The following is a 26,834-nucleotide window of genomic DNA, read 5'->3' as shown; positions in this document are numbered from 1 at the left end:
AGTTGTACAATTCTTGTCATTTTGGATAGTGATATTATCTATAAAACATAGCTTTTACTATGATCTTTTAGTACAATATATACAAATCAACAAATATTAAAGTTATTTTAAACCATAATCTATATGTGTTGTCTCCATGTCTTCAAAGTAAATGTTTAAAGCTATTGACGGTCATGGTTTTAAAGGTTCACCTTAACCTTGTTTAAAATAACAAGAATTATAGAAATAGAGGAAGTAAGTATTTTTTTTTAATTTGAATATTATAACATTGATTTAGTCAAAACAAGCTATGTACCTTACTATTAGTATGTCCAAAGGGCTTTCATATTAACCACCCATGAGATGTGCCTCGGAAAAAAGATAAATCTTGAAAATTATCACCAACATCATAAACATCCCGCCTTTAATCAATCCATTTAACTCCAATCATCATCAATAATAATGGGATATATCCTTTTTTTCTAAACAATCACCCATCTCCATCATTATGAAAACAAAAGGTTACCCTTACATCTGCATCTAAATTACCATCGTTGCCATTATAAAAGATAATCTATCTAAAGTAAACATGTAATATAAATTTTGTGTCTAAGTTACCCATATATGCATTGTAATAGTAGTCTAAGTAACATCTTAAGGTTGCATATAAATTACCCACATTGTCATTGTTAAAATAAAAATTCAACATGGACTCAAAGTGTCGGTACAGAATGTGACCAACTAGTAAATATTTATAGTTTTGTAGTACGTTGTGATCGGAGGTGGCCTAGCACTCAATGACACAAGATTTATACTGGTTCAGGCAACGTGCCCTACGTCCAGTCGGGGTCGATCGGTGACTTTATTCCTAAGCCCAGGTGCTCGAAGTTTGCGGCGGGGTTACAAACGGGAAGGAGAATGATGGGGTGTACAAGAGGTCCGGTCGGCTCCGGTCGGAAGGGCCGAGAGTGACAGGAACTTCGCTACGAGCTAAGTGTTCAAACGGATGCTTGAGGTCTGAACCTGGTGGTTCTGTGGTTGTGAGCAATCGATCTAAGGAACTCTGGCCTACTGGGATCGGTCCTCCTTGTTGGAGGAAGTGCACCCCCTTTTATAGATGAAGGGGATGGCTTTACAAGTGAGAGGGTGAGGGTACGTATGCTGCCGAGCCTTGTTGCCCATGCCTACCGAGCCTTGTTGCCCACACCGGTGGGTACAAGATAGTGGTAGGCGCCTATAACACTGTTGCTGTCACTGTAGAATGTCAGATGCACACAGGAGATCGTGCTGCCTTTTTCAAGGATGGTGGACGTCGGTACCCGCAAATATTGTTTGATGCCTAGAGTCATGTGAGGAGTCTCGCTATGATCACTCGGTATGGTAAATCCTGTTGCCCATACCGCTATCGATGTCTAGAGACACGCGGGGGGCTTACCGTATGGGAGTTTTAGCGGCCCCTACAATACTGTAGAGGGAGATGTTAGCGTCTACAATACTGTTTGTGTCAGGGTGGCTGCAGAGTACTGTTCCGTGTAGGGTATGGTCCTTGGTACAGTGGTTTTGACTTGTGAGCCTTGCCTTGCCTTTCTCTGCACGTCTTCTGATTCCTACCGAACGGGCGTCTCGGTCGGATGGCTCCAGTCGACTCTGAGTGCACCGGTCGGAGAAGAGCGGTGAGCAGGGTTCCTATGAACCCCGATCGGAGGGACGTGGGGTTAGAGTCGGAAGTAGCGCTTTGGGCCAGGCCTTCCGATCGTAAAGGGCGTCCGGAGGCGGCTGGAGGCCGAAGCGAGTGCTCCGATCGGAGTGGTGGGCCCAAGGGGTCCATGAGCGGGCGCCGCTCCTTTCGGTCTAGACCTTCTAGTCGGCGACTAGGCCATCCTTCCGGCCTGTTGTATTTAGACTTTTAGGCCGAGCCTTGGTGCAGAAGCCGGTCCTCGAGGGACCCCGTGTTTATGAACCCGACAGAAGCCCCCGAGCCCCCGGGCGATTCGGGTCGAATCGTTCGGGGAATTTTTGTCTTGCCGATTGCTGCGCGCGAGCGCACCCGCGAGTGTAGCCCCCGGGCGGTTTGGGTAGAACCGTCTAGGGGTGTTGTTCTAGTGGGCGTGTGGGCATGTTTTTAGTCTAAGACGGAATTTTGTCGCCCGAGGCGTCATTGTGCAGCCGAGGCAGTTTTTTAGTTTGTTTTGAGAGATTGGGTGAGAGGGAGCTTGTGGATCCCGGCACCGGTGCGCACCGTGGGATTGAGCGAGGGAGTCAGTCAAGGGTTTTGGACGAGACAGAGCTCACTGATCCTAGCGTCGATGCACGCCGTGGGATCGGGTGAGGCAGTTAGTTTCGGACAAGACAGAGCTCACTGATCCTGGCGTCGATGTGCGCCGTAGGATCGGGTGAGGCAGTTAGTTTCGGACGAGACAGAGCTCACTAGTCTGGGCATCGATGCGCGCCATTGGATCGGGTGAGGCAGTTAGTTTCGGACGAGACAGAGCTCACTGGTCCTGGCGTCGATGCGCGCCATGGGATCGGGTGAGGCAGTTAGTTTCAGATGAGATAGAGCTCACTGGTCCTGGCGTCGATGCACGCCGTGGGATCAGGTGAGGCAGTTAGTTTCAGACGAGACAGAGCTCACTGGTCCTGGCATCGATGCACGCCATGGGATCGGGTGCGGTAGTTAGTTTCAGACGAGATAGAGCTCACTGATCCTGGCGTCGATGCGCGCCGTGGGATCGGGTGAGGGAGTTAGTTTGGACAAACCCTAGCGTCGGTGCGTGCCGTGGTTTCTAAATAGTTAGTTTAGGGGTCGGACGAGACCAAAACCGTGGGTCCCAGCGTCGGTGCGCACCGTGGGACCGAGCGGGTCAGAGTCATGGATCTCGGCCTCTGCGCAGCCTAGGCGGCCGAGGTAGTTAGTTTTCATGCGAGTTCGGAGTCATGGTCCCTGGATTTTTGGAGCGCAGTCGGAAGTGAAGCCGTTACGCGAGTTTAGAGTCGCGGTCCCTAGATTTTTGGAGCGCGGTCAGAAGTGAAGCCGTGACACAAGTTTGGAGTCGCGGTCCCTAGATTTTTGGAGTGCAGTCAGAAGTGAAGCCGTTACGCGAGTTCAGAGTCGTGGTCCCTAGATTTTTTGGTGTTTGTCTTGAGCCCCTGAGCCCTGTCGGGCCTTCGTGGGGGTCGATGTGAGTTGTGTGCGTTACCCCATCCTTGGTTCCTCACAACCAGAGGGGCTGAGTTTCATCGCTTGTCCCGATCGCTCGGGCTCGAAGACTAGCTCGGTGAGTTCGCTATCGGGTGTGATCGAGGGGAATCCGGGTCCGTCGTTCGTGATGGGGTCAGCATAGCCCTCTTGTGATATTCCACTACCCCTTTACCTACAACTCAGCAGATGCCTAGGTCGTTCCGGAGACCGACCCGGGTGGCCTAACGGCCTCCCCTCGATGGAGATTCTATGGGTTTGGCGAGAGGTTCAGGATCGAATGAGAAGGTTGAGATGACCTGGTCTGCCAGACCGGGCGAGGGCCGCACGGGGCTCATCTATGGTTTTCTCCCCTGGCTCTATTGGTTGCTCATGTCGAATGAGGCAACTGCCGCTTCATGACGCAACGCGGAATGTTATGATGCATTTCGCTGCACGTGTGATGCTTAGTTCCTAAGCCCTCAGGCGGTTTAGGGCTCGAATTGTCCGGGAGGTTCGGACATATGGAATGAGATGCATGTATGGATGTATGAAATGATTTATAAGGAAATAGAGGTGTTCGGTACTGCTCACCTTGATGGCTTAAGTGATAGGGTTTGGAAAGCTTCAGTCGAAAATGTCCGACCAGGACCTGCGCTCGTCAATCACAGGTGAGCCCTTGTGTGAATAGTTTTTGTATTTAATGAACACATGCTCACCTTGATGACCTGAGTGACGGGGTTCAGAGAGCTTCAGTCGGAAATGTCCAACTGGGACCCATGCTCGTCGTTCATGACGGAGTCGGCATGGCCTACATGGGGCGCCCCTTTGCTTCCTTACCTGTCTCTTAGTGTCTATCCTGAGTGATTCAATCAACTCAGGGGGTCGGATGGTTTCTCGACGGAGATTTCATTTTTGGTCTCCCCAGGTCTGTCTTGGGGAAGTAGGGAGCCACTCGTGTGTGGTGGTGCTTCGGTTCCTGTGCACATCATGTGGTAGTGGTTGATCGTGTAGTAGTGGTGGGCCATGGCTAGGCCACGTCCCTTCTGATCAGGAGCCGTTCCATTGGGCAGAGCACGTCTCATCGGTCAGGGCACGTCTTATCTGCATTAAATGGAAAAGAGAGAGGTTTTCTCGCTCCGCCGTTCTGCCTTCCCCGATCGGCGCATCCTTCCCTAACTGTTGTTTCCTTTTCCTTAAGTAGGAGAAGTGAGAGGGTTTTCGTCCTGTTCTTTTGCCTGTTCCTCCTCAGCCGCCGCCTTCCCTTCTCCTTCTTGCCGTGAGCATTCCTGAGAGCCGCGGTGGTTTCTAGGAAAGAAAGGGAGAGAGCGAGGGAGGAGAGAAGAAACTCACCAATCCTTTTGTGATCCAGAGCGAAAATGTCAGACTAGAGGTCGTCCAACGTGAGGAAGTCAGTGCTAGAGGGTCCTAGAGGCGGAGCGGAGGGCCCAATCAGAGGCGTACCGGGAGGTGCTCGCGCTCCGAGGCCGGGTGATGGGGACGGAGGAGGCAAACACCCGGCTATGCACGTAGGTGACTCGACAGTCGAAGGAATTCTTCGCCCTTGAGAACTCCCGCGCTGGTACGCACCCTTTCTTTTTATGTGTTGGTTTTTGCCTTCAGCCTATTTCTAAGATTGTCGCTCTTCTCTCAGAGCTGGGTGGAAAGGTGAAAACGCTGGAGCGAGACCTGGAGACGATCAAGGCGACCCTCAGCCAGAATGCGGAGGAACTGGCCAAGTCCCATGAAGAGCGACGTGCTCTAGAGGGGGATCTTGACTAGATCCGCAATGATGCCTAGCTTGTTGTCTCGGACGTCTTTGGGTCAACGCCCAGTACTAGCGCGCCCATGGTCCAGCTAGCGGAGGTCCTAGATGCAGTTCGGGACCTTATCAGGAGCGGGCTGTTCTATGGGCGTCGGGGGTGCTGACTTTGGTGGCGACACACCATCCGAACCTAGACTTCGCTACCATCTGCAGCGGGTATGCTGAAGGCTTGAGCATGGAGGATATCTAGTCGATCGGGGATGGCTTGCTGCCGCACGCAAGGTCGGTGGTGGAGCAAGTCTCTGCCCAGTGGGTGATGGACGTCCATCGTGAAGATATGGCCAGAAGCATGCGCGGAGAAGACGCTGCCCATTCTGTAGACGGCGTGGAGCCTGGGTCAGAGGTGAACGTCGCTCCGGCCCTGACCAAGCTAAATGTCGTGCCGCCGGGGAGTGAGCGGCCTGCGCCCCCGTCGGTTGCTTCGACAACGGATGCCGTCGGGCTGGTCCAATAGCTTGCAAAATATAAGTAGTTTAGTGAAGGTAGAAGTTTAAGTTTGTGGGGTAGTCCGTGTAAATATTACTGTATGCTTAATGACTACCGTCGGTTTTGTTTTCTGTGATGGAATTGCTCTGTTCGGGGGAGCCTGTTCCCTTTCATTCCTTAGTTTTCCCTTAGCATAATTTTATTTTTTATTCTTAATTTCTCGTACCTGCCCGTTTGTCTCATAGGCTACGACCTTGGGAGCTAGGGGCGTGGCCCGCGAGGCTCAGCTGCTCGTAACCGTAGGGAAATGCGGGGTGTGATCAGTTGGAATGTTTTTTAAAGCAAAGCTACATAAAGCAAAACTAAGGAATGAACTATCCCGTTGGTTGGGTAGGAAGGAATTCCATCATATGTAAACAAAACCGGGAGGTAGTCATTAAGCAAAATGATAGTAGTGTACCCTAGTGAAGCCCCCGAGCGCCCCGGGCCAAAAAGTGTTCGGGTCAGGGCGCTTTTGTAGGAGCATATACTAAGTAAATAATGGTAAGATTGAAGCTTTGGGAAAAATGACATAGCTATTCCAGTAGTTCAGAGAGATGGGCGTCGTTGTCGTCCTTCGGTCGGTAGGCGTCCGGTCGGATCACTTCAACCTTTGGTCGTCTAGATCCTCGCCCGCTGCACCCCTTCTTTGGTCGTTGCTTCCTCGCCTTTTTCTTCCTTTGGCCTGCCAGCTTACCTCAGCAGGCGCTTGAGGAGCTGGCAATCCTTGTAGAGGTGTTTTATGGGGTAGTCATGGTTGGTGCACGGGCTCTCCATGAGCTCGTGGAAGTGGCCCGGAGGGTCCTGCCAGGGCTACGTGCCCGCATGATCAGCCGTGGTGACCAACATGGAGTTGGCCGGTCGGCGGCGATTCTTTTTGTTCTTTTTGCCCCTCTACGTGGAGGGGCCTTCATCCTAATCCCGACGCTTGGCCTTGCCCTTGCCCCGGCCTCTATCGGAGCATGGCGGGAGCGGCGTTTGTTGTGGGTTTTGGACAAAGGTCCATGGTCCCAGGCCATTAGGGCTGGGACTCCGGTCGCTGCTGCATGTGTCTCGGTTTGGTCCGAGCCACACGAATATAGGCGGTTGGTGCAGAGTGGTCGCTGGGTCAAGATGAGGTGCCAGTGCGGCCTCCTGTGCCGCACTCGGCGATTGTAGCGACGATCGGGTGGAGCGACCCATCTGTCGCGTCCTCGTTCCCCTGGCGGAGAGCGAGGATGCGAGTCGGCGTTGCGATATGGAGCACTCTGCTTGTTGAACGGCGGCGGTCTCCACTAGTGCCTGGAGGTTCCGGTGGATCGCCTATTCATGAGGGTCATTCGGCTTGGGCAGGCCACGTAGAAGTATTGCCATGGCGGCGATGTTCTGGTTCGCCCAAGCGAAGTGCGGGGGATCGTTCCCCATGTCCATGGTGTTGTGCTGGACCTGACGGGTACGCCCCCGAGCGTCGCTCGTCGATCTATGCGCGCGGGGTGCAGTGTGGTGCGCCGGGCATGCCGGTGCAGTTGGTGGCTGATGTAGCCACCGTTGTCGTAGTTCTTCCCCATGCTCAAGTGTGAGCTCGAGGGTCTCCGCATCAGGGTCCGAAAAGGTGCGAGTCCGTGAGGACTCCGCTTCCGCCGGTGGGTGTCCTGGAGGGTCCGCCATGGTGCACTCCCAGGACGAACGGTGGCTAGGTTCCATGTAGCCGATGCTGGAGCCATCACTCTCACCATCGTCATCCATGAGGTTGAGGAAACAGGTGGGAGCATAGCTCGCCATTCCCATGAATTTGGATGCGAGAGAGGGCGGCACAGGCATCCTTCGGAGCCCTCAGGCATATGCGTCCGTGGAAGACGCGAGGTCGTAGGGGAACCGACCGTACGACGGTTGCGTTGGGGACAACGGGGTTCCACCGGGTAATCAGCAGAAGATAGAGAATAGTAAGTAAATAACAGCGTGTATATTACTCACAATGGGGTTTGAGCAGAGAGTTTGCTTAGAAAGAAGTGCAGATGCCGCGTTGTCGAAGCCACGTGTCCCGGAGTTGATGGAGGGCGCTCCTCCGATGGGTGCGGGGACGTGAGCCTCCTCGCGGAGATGTAGCACGCCGAGCCGATCTGCGATGAAGTTCAGGCTTCCGAAGAGGAGGCCTGGGATAGCTCGAAGATAGGTGGAACCCGCATCCCAGCGGGTGAGAGTGCGGAAAACTCCAGCGAGCCAAAGCGAATAGTATCGCCCGAGCCCGCCACGGCGAGGGTGGCGGAAAAGTGGGCCATCCGATGACCAAAAAGTGTTAAACGTACAGCGTCTTCCCCGCAGATGGCGCCAGCTGTCGGTGCAGAATGTGACCAACTAGTAAACATTTGAAGTTTTGTTGTACATTGTGATCGGAGGTGGCCTAGCACTCAATGACATAGGATTTATACTGGTTCAGGCAATGTGCCCTACATCCAATCGGGGTCGGTCGGTGACTTTATTCGTGAGCCCAGGTGCTCGAAGTTTGTAGTGGGGTTACAAATGGGAAGGAGAAAGATGGAGTGTACAAGAGGTCCGGTCGGCTCTGGTCGGAAGGGCTGAGAGTGACAGGAACTTCGCTATGAGCTAAGTGTTCAAGCGGATGCTTGAGGTCTGAATTTGGTTTTTCTATGGTTGTGAGCTATCGATCTAAGGAACTCTGGCCTACTGGGATCGGTCCTCCTTGTTGGAGGAAGCACACCCCCTTTTATAGATGAAGGGAATAGCTTTACAAGTGAGAGGGTGAGGGTACGTATGCTGCCGAGCCTTGTTGCCCACGCCTACCAAGTCTTGTTGCCCACACCGGTGGGTACAAGATAATGGTAGGCGCCTACAACACTGCTGTTATCACTGTAGAATGTCAGATGCACACGGGAGGTCGTGCTGCCTTTTTCAGGGATGGTGGACGTCGGTATCTACAAATACTGTTTGATGCCTAGAGTCATGTGAGGAGTCTCGCTATGTTCACCCAGTACGGTAAATCCTGGTGCCCATACCGCTATCGATGTCCAGAGACACACGGGGGGCCTTACCGTATGGGACTTTTGAGCCTTGCCTTGCCTTTCTCCGCACGTCTTCTTATTCCTACCGAACGGGCGTCCCCGGTCGGATGGCTCCAGTCGGCTCTGAGTGTGCCGGTCGGAGAAGAGCGGTGAGCACGGTTCCTACGAGCCCCGGTCGGAGGGATGCGGGGCTGGAGTCAGAAGTAGCGCTTTGGGCCAGGCCTTCCGATCGGAGAGGACGTTCGGAGGCAGCTGGAGGTCGAAGCGAGTGCTCCGATCAGAGTGGTGGGCCCAAGGGGTCGACGAACGGGCGCCGCTCTTTTCGGTCCAGACCTTCTGGTCGGCGACTGGGCCGTCCTTCCGGCCTATTGTATTTAGACTTTTGGGCCAAGCCTTGGCGCGGAAGCCGGTCCTTGAGCGACCCCGGGTTTATGAACCCGACACAAAGTATACATATATCCGAATTACTAATATTTGCTATTATAAAAACCCATAAATTACACATATAGCTATTTGTTTAGGTGCATATCTAGAAATGCACTTATTTTGGGACCGTACATCTAAATTACATGTATCTACCACTATTAATATATGAAAAAAACAAACTCAAAGTAAATATATATGTTGGATGCCGCCATGCATACTAAATATACATGCATGTATGGGATATACATACATACGGTTATAGTTTAGCGATCATGAAAATGTTCCCAATCACATTCCAATGACTTTTAAATTTTACTTGATTATATAATAATCTATGAAAAATAAATAATATATGTTGTTTATTTAGATAAATTCATATATTTTGACTAAATTATTACAACACCTTCATTATGTATCTTTTTAATAGAACAAGACATGGTCACTCTATAGTGCACACTGAAACAACTATGTATGCCACCATAGTAACTAAGAGTATAATGTAGGTTCTAGAAGCTTTTTTAAATAAAATACAAAAATAAAGAATAAAAAGTACAATAAGGACTATAGTTATAACTTAGTGTGGATAAAAAATATACAGCAACACATAATATCTCCATTTGGAAAGCAAAAAATCTAGATTCATGATGTCAAGGTTTCAACTGAACAGATATTAGCACAAATAGAGATAGCATGCAAAATTGGTTGTGGGGGCTGTAACAATGGACGAAGAACATATATGGTAATTTGTAAATATATCACAATAAACATTACAAGTATCTACCTGTTTATTGGCTAGAAAATGAGCATAGAGATTCTAACATGTGAAGGAGCCTATATTGGTGAACTGTTTAAATCCTAACTAAATGAAATATGCCTTGAAGTCCGTTTGATCCTCCTTCATCTCAAATGCCACAAATCGTATGTCCTCCAAGTTTTTAAACCAAACATGATACCCTTTGACCATTTCAAAGTTGTTTCTTGGGTGGTTTTGGGATCTACATGTCAAGTCATCATATATCATCTCTTTGTCTTCTTTCCCTCTTTCTCTTTCTAGTGTTTCTTATATAAAAAAATATATCATTTTCATATGAAGTCGGTTCAAGACTAACTTGAAATCAAACTTGAAAAGCTCGACATGATACAATTTTGTAGTATATAATCTTATGTTTGTGATCGTTTAGTGGCAAAACTGTTCATTTTAAGTTATTAGATTTTTAAATTTAACTTTTTGACAAACAATCTCGGATATTGACATGATCTATACCAATAAGCAAATATTTATTTGAGATCATTTAGAGATCTAAATATTTATTTTAAGTTGACATATTTTAAAATATATTTTTTGAATTTTTCTGAACAACCTCGATGTAGACATGTTCTATACCAAATGAACATTGTAGGAGTAGACAACATTTTTATTTCAGATTGTTTAGAGGCCCAAACATTCGTTTTAGTTTCTCAGATTTTTGGAGTTTGAATTTTGCAAATTACCTTGGGGCCTGTTTAGTTTGCAAATTTTTTGGCGAAATGGTACTGTAGCACTTTCGTTGTTATTTGGTAATTAGTGTCCAATCATAGTCTAATTAGGCTTAAAAGATTCGTCTCGTGAATTTTGTCTAAACTATGTAATTAGTTTTATTTTTTATTTATATTTAATGCTTCATGCATACGTCCAAAGATTCGATGTGACGAGGAATCTTGAAAAATTTTGCAAAACGAAGTGGAACTAAATGGTACCTTGGTTGACAGCAAGCTATATCCAAATTTATAGCTCTCAACAAGACCTAAATCTTTGTAATTGATTTTTTTCATCTCAGATCATTTAGGAGTCCAAATATTAAATAAAAGATGACATGGAAAACCAATAACACATGGGCCCCACATGCCACATATGTGCCATGTTAGTGAAAAGCACTTTGAAATGGTCCACAAAGGATTTTACCTGGTTTTGAAAGTCAGAAGACATTTGATATTTCATATTAGAGTTGAAAGTACTTTTTTAGACTTATTGACAATAGTACAATACACGGGTCAGATCAAATAATGCTACATTGTAATTTGAATCTTAATTGTAATCTTGAATTGAGAAGTACACAATTGGAATAAAAACATTGTACGGAGTCGGTAGCCATCCATCCATATACAGTCAAATACATAACAAATACTCCCTTCATTCCAAATTACAAGACATTTGATTTTTTTAATATATTATCTTTATTATTGATCTACACATAGTGCATATTTAAGTCCATAGTAAAAACTATGTATCTAGAAAAATTAAAATGTCTTGTTATATGTAATGAAGGGAATATAAGGTAAGACATGACACGAAAGACAATTCGTCCGAGCGAACGAGCCTTGGCTCGGTTTGTTGGGCAAGCTCGGTGGAGCGCCCACCACCAGCGTTCGAGCCCTGCTAAGCGCTGGTTTTCGCACGGGGATTTATTCCTAGTTTTCTTTGCAGCCTCAAGCGCGGATGCTCCACAATGGTTAAGGCAGGTGTCGTGCCCGTCACGCTTGGAGTTCGTTGATCTTGAACGCTTGGAGTTCGTTGATCTTTCAAGTACCTCTCAGCCGCGTGTGTGTTTTTAGGTATATGGCGCGAGATGACGACAGAGCTACGACGGGCGTGTGGAAATGGAAGCATGCATCCGTCAGGCATCAGAGAGACAGACAGGCAGGCAGACACACGGTGATGGTGGGGTACATGGCGGCGTCAAGGCCGGAGAAGCAACCACTGCAAGGAAAAGTCGACCTGAGAGAGACGCAGACGCCTTGCCGCCACCGACCTGAGTCGACGACAGCCGCACGATGATTTGATGCGATGCATGCACACGCACAGCGGCCGGCACAGGTCCGTCCGCGCTGACCAGCCGGCCGGTTGGTGTGCGTGTGGACCATGCATCCCTCTTGCACTGGCGGGCGGTTCCTGGCGCGCCACCTGTCTACTCCCGTTGTGCCAGTCAAGCCATAGTCAGGTAGCGCCGGAGCCACCACCACAAAGTCTCGCTCTCACTCACCCAGGGAGGAATGAGGAATCACACACAACACACACGCACCTTTCCTGGGGCTTGCCCAGATCAACCGCCGCCGCCATCTTCGTCTAGTACATCCTCATCTAGTTACTCGTAGAACTCCACCACGTACACATATACATACGTGCATCCCCTCGCAATACTACATCGGAGTATGCTACACTAGAGTCTGATTATACTCTCCTAAAAACATTCTACTTCTATATAGAGAGGCGGATGAAATGAAAGGCGGCTGCTAAAGTGGTAATGCACCAAACCTCTGGACATCGCAATCATTCGCTTTTTGATCCTAGATCACATCACAATCATCGATGCTCTCTCCTCTCTCGCTCTCACCTCCTCCTGTGAGGTGGGTGTGCTGCAGCTGCTCCAAGCCTCCAAGCAACTAACCACACCTGCTGCTAGCTTAGGTGCCAGCCAGGGCCCTCCATCACCACAGTGGCAGCAGCTAGCGCCTCTGCAGGAGCACCTGCACCTCCGGCACGGCGACGGCATATGCACCCCCCCTGAGTCCCTCACTAAGCAGTGGACAGTCTCCATCCTTCCGGCCCAGTCAGCCACAATTCCATGGACGGCCGGATCCAGTGAACTACAATAACTTTGCATTGATCAACTGCGTCACCATCACCATCACGAGTGTTTTCCTTTTTTCCTGTGAATCCTACTGGTGTCGCGATCATCAGAAGGTTTTTATGTGGAGTACATTTCTCTCTGCACACAATTGTACTCTTATCTCCCATTTAATAAATTGCTAATTTCATGAAAACATCAGCGAGCGACAAATCTATCATACTGATTTCCGCATCGGCCCTCAATTTTGCGCTCTCGCTCATTAAAGTTTTCATCTTCAGAGCTGGAAGTTATGTGCCATCCGAGCAGCTGGCAGGCGAGGGGAGAGGAGAGGTTAGGTATGTATGAACAAGACATTTTTTTTTGAGACGTGTATGAACAAGACATTGTTAATTTCTTTTCTTTTTTATTTTTTGCAGTTGCCCTCACATATATAAGTTGGAATATCTCAAGCAGGTCGGCAACAAGAAAATGCATACTCGGTGTCCCAAAATATAAGCATTTATTATAAGTCAAACTATCCGAGTTCGATTAAATTCAAAAAGAATAATATTAACACCTACCATGTCAAAAAAGTGAACTATGAAAATATATGTCCCAGTGGATCTAACAATATTCGCTGATATACCATTGTATATATTATCGTTCTCTTTCGTATAAACATGGTCAAACTAATGATAGTGTTGATTTAGTACAACTCCCCTAAGAGCAACTCCAAGAGACTCTCTATATCCTTCCTAATTGCTAGAAATAGAAATTTGAGCAAAAAAATTCCCTCTATCAACTTTTTTAATTAGTTATTCAAATATAGTTATCCAAAGATAGGAAACAATAGAGAATAAACTTTAGTTTGATCAATTTTATAAACAATAATATTTTTTGTCAAATTATAAAATTAATGTCAATACCTACTGTATCAGGAAATAAACTATGAAAAATATATGTCACAACGGATATGGTGATGTTTATCGATATTATAAATATTATTGTTCTTCTATGATAGTGCTGACTTAGTACAACCCCCTTAACTGTCATAATATAATGGATCCTAGGTTTTATCTTTTTCATGTTAGTTTTCTATACGTTACTTCACATGTGATCTCTTATTTTTACTTATGATGCCATCACCATGTTTTCCTATCTTTGTTTTACTTTCTTGTGTTGAACTCTAAGTCTTCCATGTAAGCTATGTAAAAATTCTTTTATTGAAATAATATGGGGTTGATTTTGTCCATCTAATTAATTGGATCTTAACTCACACAAAGTCATCTTGATTCTGAATAGGATCTTCTATTTAATCAACTAATTTTTTGGATGTATGTTATTGAAGATGTTTTTTGCGAAAATATAGAAAATGTTTGACTTAGGATAGAGCTAAATTAAAGTCATCGAAACATACTTGCAAGTGAATTTGTTAAGTTGGGGCAGACGACTGGTGGGTGTGAATATTACGTACTTCCTTTGTCCTAGTAAAATAAATAAGTTTTAGATTTCTTAGACAGGTTAATGATGCTAGAAAAAGACGAATATATCCTTGTCTCTTTTGCTTTCTCGAAGGATTTCTCTTAGATTTGGCAGTTACTTGTTTGCATGTGCCCATATAATTACCTTCCATATTAGGAGGTAGTGTCCTATATATTTTTATAGAATATTATTTTTTGGTAATTTTAATCATTAGAAAGCTATTAATTCTGGATGAGAGTATTAATTTTAAGGTCAGTATGAATTACTACATACACCAACCTCACATAAGAAAGCAGGACACTAAGAAACTTTTGACAATTTGCTTGCATTTCAAGATTAGGCTCCTTAAAAGGGTGGGATGATAATTTTATCAATTGTTGGGTGCGGTCTTCCCGTGCACAGGAGGCATGCATGGCCCAGGTTGGCTGATGGACATCACGAAAAAGGGAAGGAGGTGTGCACCAATGAAATGAAAGCAAGCACAAATAGCTGGGGGAAAGAAACAAACATGTTGCTATACTATTTGGTGACTGTGAGTATGAAAAGGATGGGAAGAAATGAAAAGGAGAAAATTAAGGGCGGTTGATGAAGGCGGTGGTGACGAAAAGGAGACGACCGGAGCTACCATGATTCGATTCTAATGTCCTCCGTTGTAAAAAGTAAGGTATTTTATTAATTTGTTCTACTCACTGAGTAATTACAGTTTCTTTGACTTTAACCAGATTTATATACACCAATAACAATCAGTGACGTTAAAACTAGCAATAGTAATACAGATTTCATTAATCAAATTCACCACAAAAATGTGTCTTTTTTTTTGCGAATGGAAGGGGATTATATTAAAACTCGGCACAGTACATACCCAAATTACATATGAAAAAAAATCTGAAATTAAAAATACACAATATTCTATTCAGATTCTTTCATCTTCTTCTCCATTAGCGACGCAGGTGACAAAGTGCAGTCCTTATGCCGAATCCAATAACCAACCCCAAAATATTGGACATATATGCCGCCAGATCCAATGTTTTGGAACCCATCGAAAACGCGTCTCAATCGATGAAAGAATATCAGCGGTTGCATCATCAGGAGCAGCATAGGATGTAGATTCATCACCTTCAGACCTTGATTTCCACTCAGCGACCAACAATGATGACATCGATGACCCAGAGTAGCTGTCTTCATTGGGGTCACCTAGAAGCACCCCTCCCCTTATAGATAATGGTCACAAGGGGCCGCCCGCCGATGAAATTGACGCCTGCGGTGGTGATCTAGCTGCCCCACATAAACCTAATGCATGCAGAAATCATAAATATATATGGTGGAATAGCGGCAGAAATCTTGTAATCCAATTTTTTCTTATGGAAGGAAAAGGAAGGAACCAATGCAAGCATGTGCCGGACCCACCATCAATATCCCTTTCCCATGCACCTTCCCTGGCCCTTTTAAACCCCCTCCGCGCACGCCTTCCTCTTTCATTCCATTCCCTCCCTCCCATCTCCCGGATCGCACGCACGATTGCCGCCGCCGCCACAGCCACGCCGTCCGCTGTATCGCCAGAGATAAGGTCCGCCATGGTGGCTTCCACGAAGCAGGGGCGCAGACAATTACCGAAGTATTCGGCGGGCAGTGGTGGCGTCAGCCTAGACCGGCACTCGGCGGAGAAGAGCATGTGGCTGCGCAGGGCGCCCACGACACCAAGGGGCGTGATTGGCTGCCTGAGACGGGCCGTCGTATGGCCCATCCCACACCCTTCAGTGTATTTCATCCATGTTTGGTTGCTCTACTCGCACTTTTTTCTACTTCCTCTCGTGCAGATGCCCTCCTCCATCCTGGACGGTGCCGTCTTCTCGATCCCCAATTGCCTCTCGGTGCAGGCTAGGAAGAGACTGGACAGGGCCAGTATCCCAGACCGCCGACCTTGGAGCAACCAATCACGCTGCCACGAAAGATGATGCCTTTGCGTCTGCCTTTGCCGCCGCGCCCTCCTTGATCCGGTCGATCTGCTCGTGCGGCAGCAGGAACGACGCCATCACCATCGGCGTCTTCTGCTCCTGCGGCGGTGGTGAGGCGCGCCATCCCGGTGAGCTTCTTCCTATGAGGTCGTCGGGGTCAGCGATGACAGACCGGTCCAGCACCGGTGGCTGCGGCAGCACTACGTCCTCGGATCCTTCATCCTTCTGGATGCCTAGGCGGCAGCTTGCGGCCCAGGTGTGGATGAAGTGCATGGTGGAGGCATCGTCGCAAGCAGCGTGGTGGATGGAGACACCGAGGCAGAGGCCGCGGCCATGGAAGACGGTGACCTGCACGGCGGCGAGCATGAACGCTCCGTCATCCCTCGGCGGCGGCAGCTATGGCACGAGCGGGCGGATCAGGGCCACGTCCCTGGGCGACCTAGCGACAAGGTGGTCAAAATCGTCAGGGCTGTCTAACTCAGTGACGACCATGGTGAGGACATTGGTACCACAGGTGTACGAGCAGTGGAAGGGTGGGTGGGGCCTGATTGTGCCGGCGAGCGGGTAGAAGCGGCAGAGCACGAGGGAGAGCGAGGAGCGGAGGAGCGAGAGTGTGGAGGGTACGACCCCGAATACCCACATGAACCACATGGGCTGTGCCCCTAGGGGCAGCCCAGCCCACAAGATGAAGCCTTGCGGGGCACGACGCTGCTTGACGCCTCCCGCAAGACACCAGGAAGATATCCTGAAGATACTACGAGATCTGTCCGGATACATATGACCCCATGATTCCTATAATCTGTTATTACTTTCCAGTATCTCCAAGATCTAACCGACTTGTAACCCTGCCCATTCGACCTACATCGGTCTTCGTAGAAGTCCCAAAAATGTCTCGGTTGCCCATCCTAGAGCCAACGGCCAGGTCGAATGGGCGAACGGCATGATTCTTGATGCCCTCAAGAAGAGGCTATATAAGAAAGAGGAAAAGCATCCGGGCAGATGGCTCAAAGAGCTACCAGTTGTGGTCTAGGAACTACGCACTCAAGCTAGTCGCAGCACCGGTGTGTCTCCATATTTCTTGGTATACGACTCTGAAGCCATACTACCAGTGGACATTGCCTTCTGAGCACCTAGGGTGGAACATTATGATAAAGAGCAAGCCACAGCTGTTCGGACAGAGGACGTCGATAGGGTCACGGAAGAACGCCTGATCACCTGCGTCCATACAGCCAAATACCTAGAAGGCTTTCAGAGATACTACAACCGCAACATCAAAGGTCGTTCATTTGCTGTCGGCGACCTCATTCTCCGCAGAAAACAGAAAATCAAAGGGATGCACAAGCTCTCCTCCCCCTGGGAAGGGCCTTATGTGGTCAAAGAGGTTACCCAACCAGCGTCTTATCGGCTATTTGATTTAGACAGAATCGATATCCCCAGTTCATGGCACATCGAGCACCTTATACGTTTATATCCTTGAAACGCTCTAGATATGTCCTCTCCACTCCATAATGAATAAAGTTTTGGTCACCATAATTTGTCTCTATTATTTCTCTATTATGATTTAATCTCCACTTGTGGTCGCTAGCTCTAAGCTACTCCTTAATGAACTCCAATACGAGATCGCCATAAACGCTCCGCCACATTTCTCCATATCTCCAATATGTGATCACCATAAATGCTTTGCCACGTTTCTCCATATCTCTAATATGTGATCGTCATAAACGCTCTGCCATGTTTCTCCATATCTCCAATATGTGATCGCCATAAACGCTCCGCTGTGTTTCTCCATATCTTCGAAATGTTTCGCCAATCGCCGAGCAGCACACATTTTGTTCTATGCTCTATGGAGAAGACCTAGTCTCTAATCTCTCCCTATACATGCTACGGGCTCCACGCTCTGCGTTATAGGTGGTCGGCTACGGTTCTTTGGCCATGCCTATTCCTCCTACACGTGCACGAGCTCCGCGCTCGACGTTATGGACTATGGGCTAGCCAAGGCTAAGAGCCCAGTAAAGAACTAATAGCTCGCATGCTACTAATACTACATACATCTCCATGTTATTTCATCAACCGTCGAGCAGCACACGTTCCGCTCTGTTCTCTATGGAGAAGACCCAGTCTCTGATCTCTCCCTACACGTGCTACGGGCTCCGCGCTCTACGTTATGGGTGGTCGGCTGCGGTTCCTTGGTCATGCCTGCTCCTCCTACACGTGCACAGGCTCCGCGCTCGACGTGATGGACTATGGGCTAGCCAAGGCCAAAGACTTCAATAACGAACTAACTACTCGGACTCTACTTACACTACGTATAATTGCGTTAGGGATAACACTACAACGATTCTTCAATAAAAAAACTAGCAAACTGCATAACGTGCACATGTCATTTTACAACATTTATACATATATATAAATGATTGTCTGTGCCCTTGCACATTTTAACTACCCTATTCAGTTATTACAGCATGTTCTCCAAGTAGATCATCGAGTTTCGCCATCGCCGTCCATTTCGCCGAACAGGTCGACGTCGCTGGCTAGCTTCTTCACCGTGTCTTCCACCTCATCTTCCAGCTGTTGATGCTCTGTCGCCTTCGTCCCTCTGGCAAATCTAGCCCCTATCACTTGAAGGTCAATGGCTAGGTAGTGGGACCGGACCACCGCTAGGGCATGTGTAATGGCGGTGACGGTGGCATCACGGTTGAAGCTCTTGAAGTTCTCCCACGCCGCCTTGCACCTGTCAATGAAGGTGTCTGGACGCGGCGGCCTACGGTTGGGCTGAGGAGCCACCTACAGGTCGACGTAGTCGAGCACCGGCTTAACACCAGCAACTATGGCATCGAGCTTGCTCCTCTAGGTTCTGGCCTCTTGCTCCAGCATATTGAACTGTGCCTTGGTCCTCTGATGGTACTCTGCAGGCATCACAAGGATCTATCAACCAAAGAAATTACTCTAGCAGTAACTCCAACCACGAAGTACTCACCTTTCAGCTCCTCGGCCAGTTTCTCGGCTCGCCCAGTCACCTTCTTATCTTCCTCCTAGAGTTGCTCGATGGTTTGGCTTAGCTGGCTGAACTCCGCATCTTGCTCTACAAGCACAACAGTCATCAGCAATAATATGACTTTCAACAATGCAAAGCAAAATCGCTGATACGCCGTACTTTTTCTCTACTCGAAGACGTTTCTGAGATGCTCAAACTTCTGCTCCAGCTGCTCGGACATACTTGTTAGCCGCTCAGAGATGGTGGCTAGCTACTCGGACTTTCCCCGCAACTGCTCAGACGTGGTCGCCAACTGCTCGAACAAAGCTCCCTTTTGGTATTCCAGATCCTATGCCTGAGATTCGGCAAGGTCCCGCTCGTGCTGGGCCCTCTGGATGTTTTTCTCCATGAGCTTCATCGCCTCCTTCAGTTTTGCATTTTCATTAGCGAGGGGCTCCATCCTCTTGACTAGTTGGCGCCATTGCTAGAGGTTTGAGCTATCCCCTATAAAAGCACCAAGATTATGACAAACTCTAATCTCCAACATTAAAGATGAACATTGATGATGCAATGCTAACCTTGATCTGCTTCATCGTCGTCGACAGGGTGGACTCCAGCCTCCTAAGCTCCCTGGTGGTGTCCTCCTCCTCAATGACCACCACTTCGTTGCCTCGCTTGTGGAGGATTCAGACAGCTTGGGGTCATGATTCCTCACGTTTGATTTCTTCCACTTCGTCCTCCTCCTCCACAGCTGGCGGCACCACTAGGGGGCTTGGCGGCTGGACAGCGTGTCCGACCATGCCCTTTGACGCCTGAGGGAGCACCGTCTGCTCCTCGGGCACCACCGGCTTATCATATGCCAACTCTGGTGCGGCACTGGCAACTCTAGCATCCGTCGCCGAAGACCTGGCGGCTACCGCCATTGCCTCGGGCACCGCCGCCGACCCGTTCATCATTGGTGCCAACTTTTCGCCACCCCCAAGTCCACTAGCAGGGATTCTTGACTCCTTCGCAAGCTATCGAGCACCCAAGGACTCTAGGACAGGGTCTGCCGGCGTCGCCTCTACGCCAAGACCAGCCCTCGGCTACCCGCCGGCCTAGACGGATGGGTTCAACTCCTTAGTACGCCTCGCTCTACATCAGATTAGCTCATCAATCGCCACCATGATAAGGATATGACAACAAAATAACAAAAAGTCAAGGCTACTTATGTGTTGGCCTACCGGTAAACTTTTATGAACCGGCACTGCCTACCCGAGCCCCCAGGCGTGGCCCTAGAGTCAACTCCTGTGCCCTGGGGTGGAGGTCTCGCGGTCTCCGCCATTGGCCTCTCCTTCGCTTGCTGCTCTAGGACTCCCCTCACCTGCTACTCGGGGACTCCCTTCACCTGTTGCTCGAGGACTCCTTCTCCTCCCTTCGATCGCTCCTTCATGCACGTGCTGCGCGGAGGCGCTTCAGTACTCGAACAAGGAGCTACTGGAGCGCTATCGTCGTCCGACCACTCGAAAATCGCCGCACTCTGTGTTCAAGTGGTCCGATCACCACCAAGCGAGATGCCACCCGGTTTATGGGGGCAGCACCCGCCGTCTTCCTCTTCTTTCGAGCTAGCTCATCTGTCGCTGCCCTCTTTCCCCAAACTTTCTCTGACACCGGGGGAGGACTCTCTGTCTGTCCAATGTCTGCGCCTCTGGACTCTGACAAGGTGCTGACGGCTACCTCTTCAGGCTAAGCTGGTGGCCGGGCATCTACCGCCAGCGGCCAATCGCCCCTCGGCACGCCCGAGAAGTACACCGCTCGGTCCTACGAATGGATCTTTCCATAAGTGAATTAGCACACTGCTCAGCAATGGTATAGAATACAAAAGGATCAGGAACACACAGTTGAGATGTTTACCTGAGGAGGCGGGTTCGTGCAGTTAAAGGGCCTCGTCTGCCCTGACACGCTGAATGAGGCAAATAGAGTGAATAGCTCTGTAGCCCGCTCTAGCACATCGTCCCTCGGCAGCATCTCTATCCTCTCCCGGGTGCCGTCGGTGTCGCCCTTGAAGTCATAGCCCGTGTGGGCCCTCTCCTTGTAGGGCTAGATGCGGGGCACTATGAAGCTCAACGCTACCAATCCACCATTGGTCTTCATGCCTTTTATTAGGCCGAGGAGCTCCTTCACTTGCTCCATGTCAGCACTGCTTGGCTTCTCTGACCAGCTCCTCTGGCTCTCTAGGACATGGTTGACGTCGCAATGGATGGCAGGCTGGTTCTGCTTCATGTAGAACCACCTAGCGTTCCACCCCTTCAGCGATGTGTTTAGTGGTACAGTGAGGTACTCGCCTGCCATCCCATCGTGGAGTTGCAGGTAAACACTGTCGACCACCTTCGAACCACCGCCATCCTTCTTCTTCAGTCAGAATACGTGACGGAAGAGATTGAAGTGGGCAACGACTCCAAGACATGCCTCACAGAAATGGATAAAGATAGATATGTGCAATATGGTGTTTGGGTGGAGATTGCACAAACTGACTCTCCAGAACTCCAATAGGTCCCTCAAGAAAGGATGAACGGGGAAACCTAACCCACGCTAGAAATAATCCTCAAAAACTATGGCTTCGTCGGTATGGGGCATTGGGAAGGGCTCAGCGCTAGTTGGCCGCCATCCGACGGTGACACGGTCTAGAAGAACGCCCGCCTCCACCAACCTATTGAGCTTCGCCTCTCCCGTGTGTGATGGCACCCACTCTTTGTCACCGCTGACTCCGGCGCTCTCCTTCTTTGGGTTTCCTGCTCCTTTCTTTAGCATTATATCTCAGATCTGTTTTGGGATTGGTGGCAGGAGTGCATGTGAATCTGGAAGTGCGAGGGCTAAGGAGGAAGATGAAACGACAAAATGGCAAAGGTGGAAGCACGGGGTGCGGCGGCGCAGTTATAAAGCACCCCTCCCACTTTTCGTATTCGAGGGTTTTTGGGAAACCGCTCCGCAATTTATGCCTCTCCGAATTCTCCAAAATAGTGTGGTGGGCCATTACTTGGGCTTTTGTGCAACTACAGCCCGTTTCGCCCATTTATCGCCACAAGTTGTTACTGCTCACCGAATATTCACCGACTTCTCTGCCATCTATTATGGCTCGATAATTACTACTGTACAACCATTACTTTGGTTTTTTCTCTAGGATTTATTTTCTCTAAGATTTCCTCTTGTGGCTCGGGGACTGTGTCAGCACTATGACTTGGGTCCTCACCGCACTAGGGACTTTCTCCTATTGACTGCTATTTCTGACCCTGGCACCACATGACCATGTCACCTACTATCAAGCTTGGGGACTAAGTGGGCACACTTTCACCTTGTAGTGAATGTGCTTTTCTCATTTTGGGGCTACACCCGGGGACTGGCTGCCTGCTCGGCTGGTCTTGTGCTTTTCTTTACTTTGAACCCTGGCACCACGTGACTACGTCACCTAATGTCAGGCTTAGGGATCAAGTGGGCACACTTCATCTTGCGGTGAGTGTGTTTGCTTTAATCAGAAAGATTTCACGCCTCTTGAAGTTGAAGAAGACTATCTTTCTTTTCTCGTGGTCGGACTCTAAGTGGGCACACTTGGTCCACTGCAAAGAAATTTTCAATTCTAAACTTGAGCTCCTTACATCCTTATGGCAAGCCATACTTGGGTCACGCTGCTCGGCGATGGTTCACGCTGTTCGGCGATGGTTCACGCTGCTCGGCGACGGTTCATGTTGCTAGGTGACGGCTCACAACTGCTTAGCAACTCATCACGGTGGTTGGGCCATGAATTTGACTGCTCGGCTTTGTTCGCACCTGCTCAGACATGCTCAAGATGGCGTTGCACAATGGATACAAGGCGCTCGAGAACTAGCTGTGGTGGTACGATCCCGGATACCCACGGTAGATCCCATGGGCTACGCCTCCAGGGATGGCCTAGCCCACAAGACGAAGCCTTGCAAGGCACGACGCTGCTCGGCGCCTCCCGCAAGACACCGGGAAGATATCCTGAAGATACTACGAGATCTGTCAAGATACGTATGACCCCATGATTCCTGTAATCTATTATTACTTTTCGGTTATCTCCAAGATCTAACCGACTTGTAACCCTGCCCCCGGACTATATAAGGCGGGCTGAGATCCCCTCTAAACTCACGTAATATCATACGATAGCCAATACAATCCAACAGACCACAGGAGTAGGGTATTACGTCATACTGACGGCCTGAACCTGTCTAACTCGTGTGTCTCTGTTGCCTTCTTGTTCTCGATTACACGCATCTCTGCCGATCAATTTACCTTCGTGGGATATCCCTCGGAGAACTGCCGATGATATTCTATCGAGAGGGAGCGTGAAAGCCGGCTCTGGGTGGCGGAAGAAGAAGAGGCGCTCGACGGGGCCGGTGAAGAGCCAGGCAACATCCAAGAAGGTGAGAGGGAGCGCAGGCTCTTCTTGCTCAGAACCAGATGGCTGCGGCTTGACGCGGATGCGTTCGAGCACGTGCACTCGCGGCTGGGGAGACGAAGGCACCATCTGATCTGATCTGGTGCTCTGCTATGTATCCTCCGCTATCCACTTTGCTCTGCTCCAGCCCCCTCCGTGGCGTTTCTGAAGCTGAGAAATAGTGAACAGGGAAGGCGAGTCAGCTGTAGCAGGAGAATCACAGGCAGAGGAGACAGGAGAGGAACGCCCCAGTTGTAGCTGTTGTAGACTTGTATGACTTTAGTGGCCTACCCACTCAGCCTATTCGCTTGGTCGTAAACGATCGTAAATTTTCAGCCGGAATAATATTTTTCTCTCACATTAAATCAGCCAGCAGTAATAATCCATGATCGTATACGATCGTATCATCACCAGCCTATCATCACCAGCCGAATAGGCTGTTGCTTGTTGCTTTGAGCCTTTGGCTAGCCAGGCATGTACCTAACTCACTAATAATAACGTGGAGGCTAATCTAATTATTATTTGATTATTTGATATACTGGATACTGGACTATCAGTGTTTTGCATGGTCCAAGCAATGGTTCGCGCTAATTTTATTTATTCATTCCATTGTTCAGTTCAACTGTACAATAATTGTTTTGTTTGGAAAGAAGGGACTTGCTAAAATTAAGGCACCTGAATTTTAGTTTTTTCATGCAACAGTTATTGCATATATTTTATATTAAAATTGCAGTTTTAGTTTGTTGCAATTTTTGTAGGCACATTCTGCAAATTTTAGTCTCGAGAATAAAAAACCCTGTTAGACAAAACCACAAACCCGACAAAGTCTTATTTGGATTGTCACAAACAATTTACAATTGTTTTTATAGTCAGACAAGGATAAAATATTGATATGTTATGACACAAAGACGAATAACAAATCACAGAAGTAATAATTTACTTGTACTAATTGGTGCTACAAGAGTGTTGCCTAAAATAATCTTAAAATTTAGGCACCTGAAATATAGAAGAAGTATGGAAATAAAGGCACAATCACAGCATTATGTAATTTGATCCCCAACCTTCTCATCAGTCATCACTATAGCTATAATAATGGACAAAAAGATACACATGAGAGCCAATGACCCTTGAAAAGTGGTAATTTGCTGAAGACACCTCACATTATATTATCAATTCATAGAATCATCAATTCATCATACAATCACTTTTCAATAAAAAAACTGTTTGGCAGAGCTTCTCCTGGATTCAGCTTGAAGTAGCTCAGGAAGCTCTACTAAATAGATCCTTCAAGAGCACATCATCCTTCAATATTTTAGTTTTCATGATCCCAAGTCTCCAAAATCTTCAGGTCAGTAAATATTTTGAAACTTGATCGTGTGAAATTCAAATCATTAAAACTGTTTAATCTTAAAATAGCAAGAAGATCCGAAAAATTTAGATATGATGGAGCCCATTTTCTGGTGCGTACCTTAGAATTGCAAGATAGGACGAAGCTTGAGTTGGTTAGAATCCTTCCCTTCTAGTCTCAAAAATGTTAGATTCCTTCCCTTCTAGGTTTGGAGCATTTTCCTCATCTTCCCAGTCAGGTAAGAAGCTTTCATACCAACAGATCTATCACTGATGAGTAGACCTAGGTAGTGCATATAAAGGAACTTTCCCTATTTTAGGGTTCAATGAATCTATCATTTTTTGAAATTTTTTTTTCTCGGAATGTTATATTTGAGTTTCCAGTTAAGTTGTTTTATCTAAAATGGTTTCTAAAAATTTTGAAAAACCATCTACCATCATGGTTCAAAATTAGTATCTTGTGATGCAATTCTGTAGCACACGTGCTTTGTTATGGAATCTTGTCATTTAATTTAGCATCTATCATCTAATTTTGGGTGTTTGCATTGTTAAGGAATTTTGGATTTCACTTGAGCATGCATATATACAGGAAAATTATACGAAAAAACTTTAATTTTCAGACCATAGATTTGGATACTTTTTTTGGATTTTAGGAAACAATTTAGAGCTAAATAGCTCAAACTCAAATACAATATTCTAGAAAAATATAATTTCAATGCTACAAATGTTATGATGCAAAATCTCAGCAAACTGGATCATGATTTCAAGCATCTATTTAGAAAGTTACATGATAATTGGAGGTCCCTAGGTCTTTTACTTTGAATCTATAAGAGAAGCTAGAAATAAAGGGATCCGGCTCGAAATCCCAATCAGCTAGTCTATCCACATCCTAGTGCATATTTGGTGGAGCTTCTCCAAAGTCGTCTCATCATGTTCCCAACCAAACGGTGGCAAATCCATCAGCACCACATGTGAAGTTCCTCAAAACACGCTCTCACAATGGGTGAGCAGATGGTGGACCTAAAAAAGCAGCTTCCACCAACTTTTGGCAAGGCGTGCGTGGGCTCACAGCTAACTGCACGGGGATACCCTTGGCGCAGGTCCATGGCTTCTTCTTCCTTGTCATTGGTGTGGACGAAGGGCGGCAATGGCGACGAAAGTGGATGTGGGGGTGGAGGTGGATGTCATTGTATCTGGTTGCAGAAGCACTCTAGGGCACCGTTGACCTTCACCGGACGCCTAGAGAATCCACCCAACAAAGTCACTTCCCAAGCCACCACTCGAATGTGGTAGAGGACACAAGAGCGCAGTAGCAACGCCCATGTTTGAGGAGATGGCCCCATCGAATACCTATCGTAGAACCAACCAATTTATAAGAGCACAAGTACAATTGCAGCCCGCAAGTGGTTGCACTGTCATACTTGAGCCTATATAAACTCGGTAGTCCGTCGAGTACCACGACGGGTCTCAATTAACGATCCACATACAACCAAGATCGTACATGATTCAATATACCTATCACATGTTACATAAAGTTTACAGATACAGTTCATTCATCAGAGTACGAAATAAGGTTATTACAAACCAAGTTCGTTAAGTAGTAGCGGAAGCAAATTATAGTTTGAAGCTAACTTTTGCCATCATAGTTCAGATACAGTGCCAACTCATGATCACACTCCCATAAAAGCACATAAGGAGGATTAATAACAGATGTCGGTCCAGGGCTCACTCTTCACCCACGGTGGGACAGAAGCAGTTCTTGCAATAGCCGTGATAAACTGTACCATCTGCAACAATGGGAATAAAACCCTGAGTACGAGAAGGTACTCAGCTAGACTTACCCGTCATAAACCAGAAATAAATTAACTCTAAGGATTATGCAAGGCTTTATAAGTGGAGGTAGCTTGACAATATTTTGCATAAAAAACAATTAACTTAGTTATACAATTCTAATTTGGTCACCAAGTTAATTATAGCTATTCTTCTCTAGATTAGCAACTAACATGTGCCAAACATATGGTATATCATTTAATAGCATATAATAGTAACCATAGCCGGTATAGTAATTCCATGTTTATCCAAACCATCACATTCCATAATACAATTACTACGACGTTGGAGCTAGCCATGTTTCTCACTGTCCGGGAGAGACAGCGATTCGAATCGATTTCAACCAGTTGGGAATTTA

The 26,834-nt window shown here is 47.6% G+C and overlaps 1 pseudogene; it reads right to left on the bottom strand.

Moving 5' to 3' along the window:
- Positions 1-15,163: 15,163 nt before the first annotated feature.
- Positions 15,164-23,406, bottom strand: LOC136543841 (coumaroyl-CoA:anthocyanidin 3-O-glucoside-6''-O-coumaroyltransferase 2-like; annotated as a pseudogene).
- Between the last annotated feature and the right edge of the window lie 3,428 nt (positions 23,407-26,834).

This window comes from Miscanthus floridulus, chromosome 3 (assembly GCF_019320115.1).
Source record: "Miscanthus floridulus cultivar M001 chromosome 3, ASM1932011v1, whole genome shotgun sequence".
NCBI classification, from domain to species: Eukaryota; Viridiplantae; Streptophyta; class Magnoliopsida; order Poales; family Poaceae; genus Miscanthus; species Miscanthus floridulus.
This window is presented reverse-complemented; position numbering and strand designations above follow the sequence as displayed.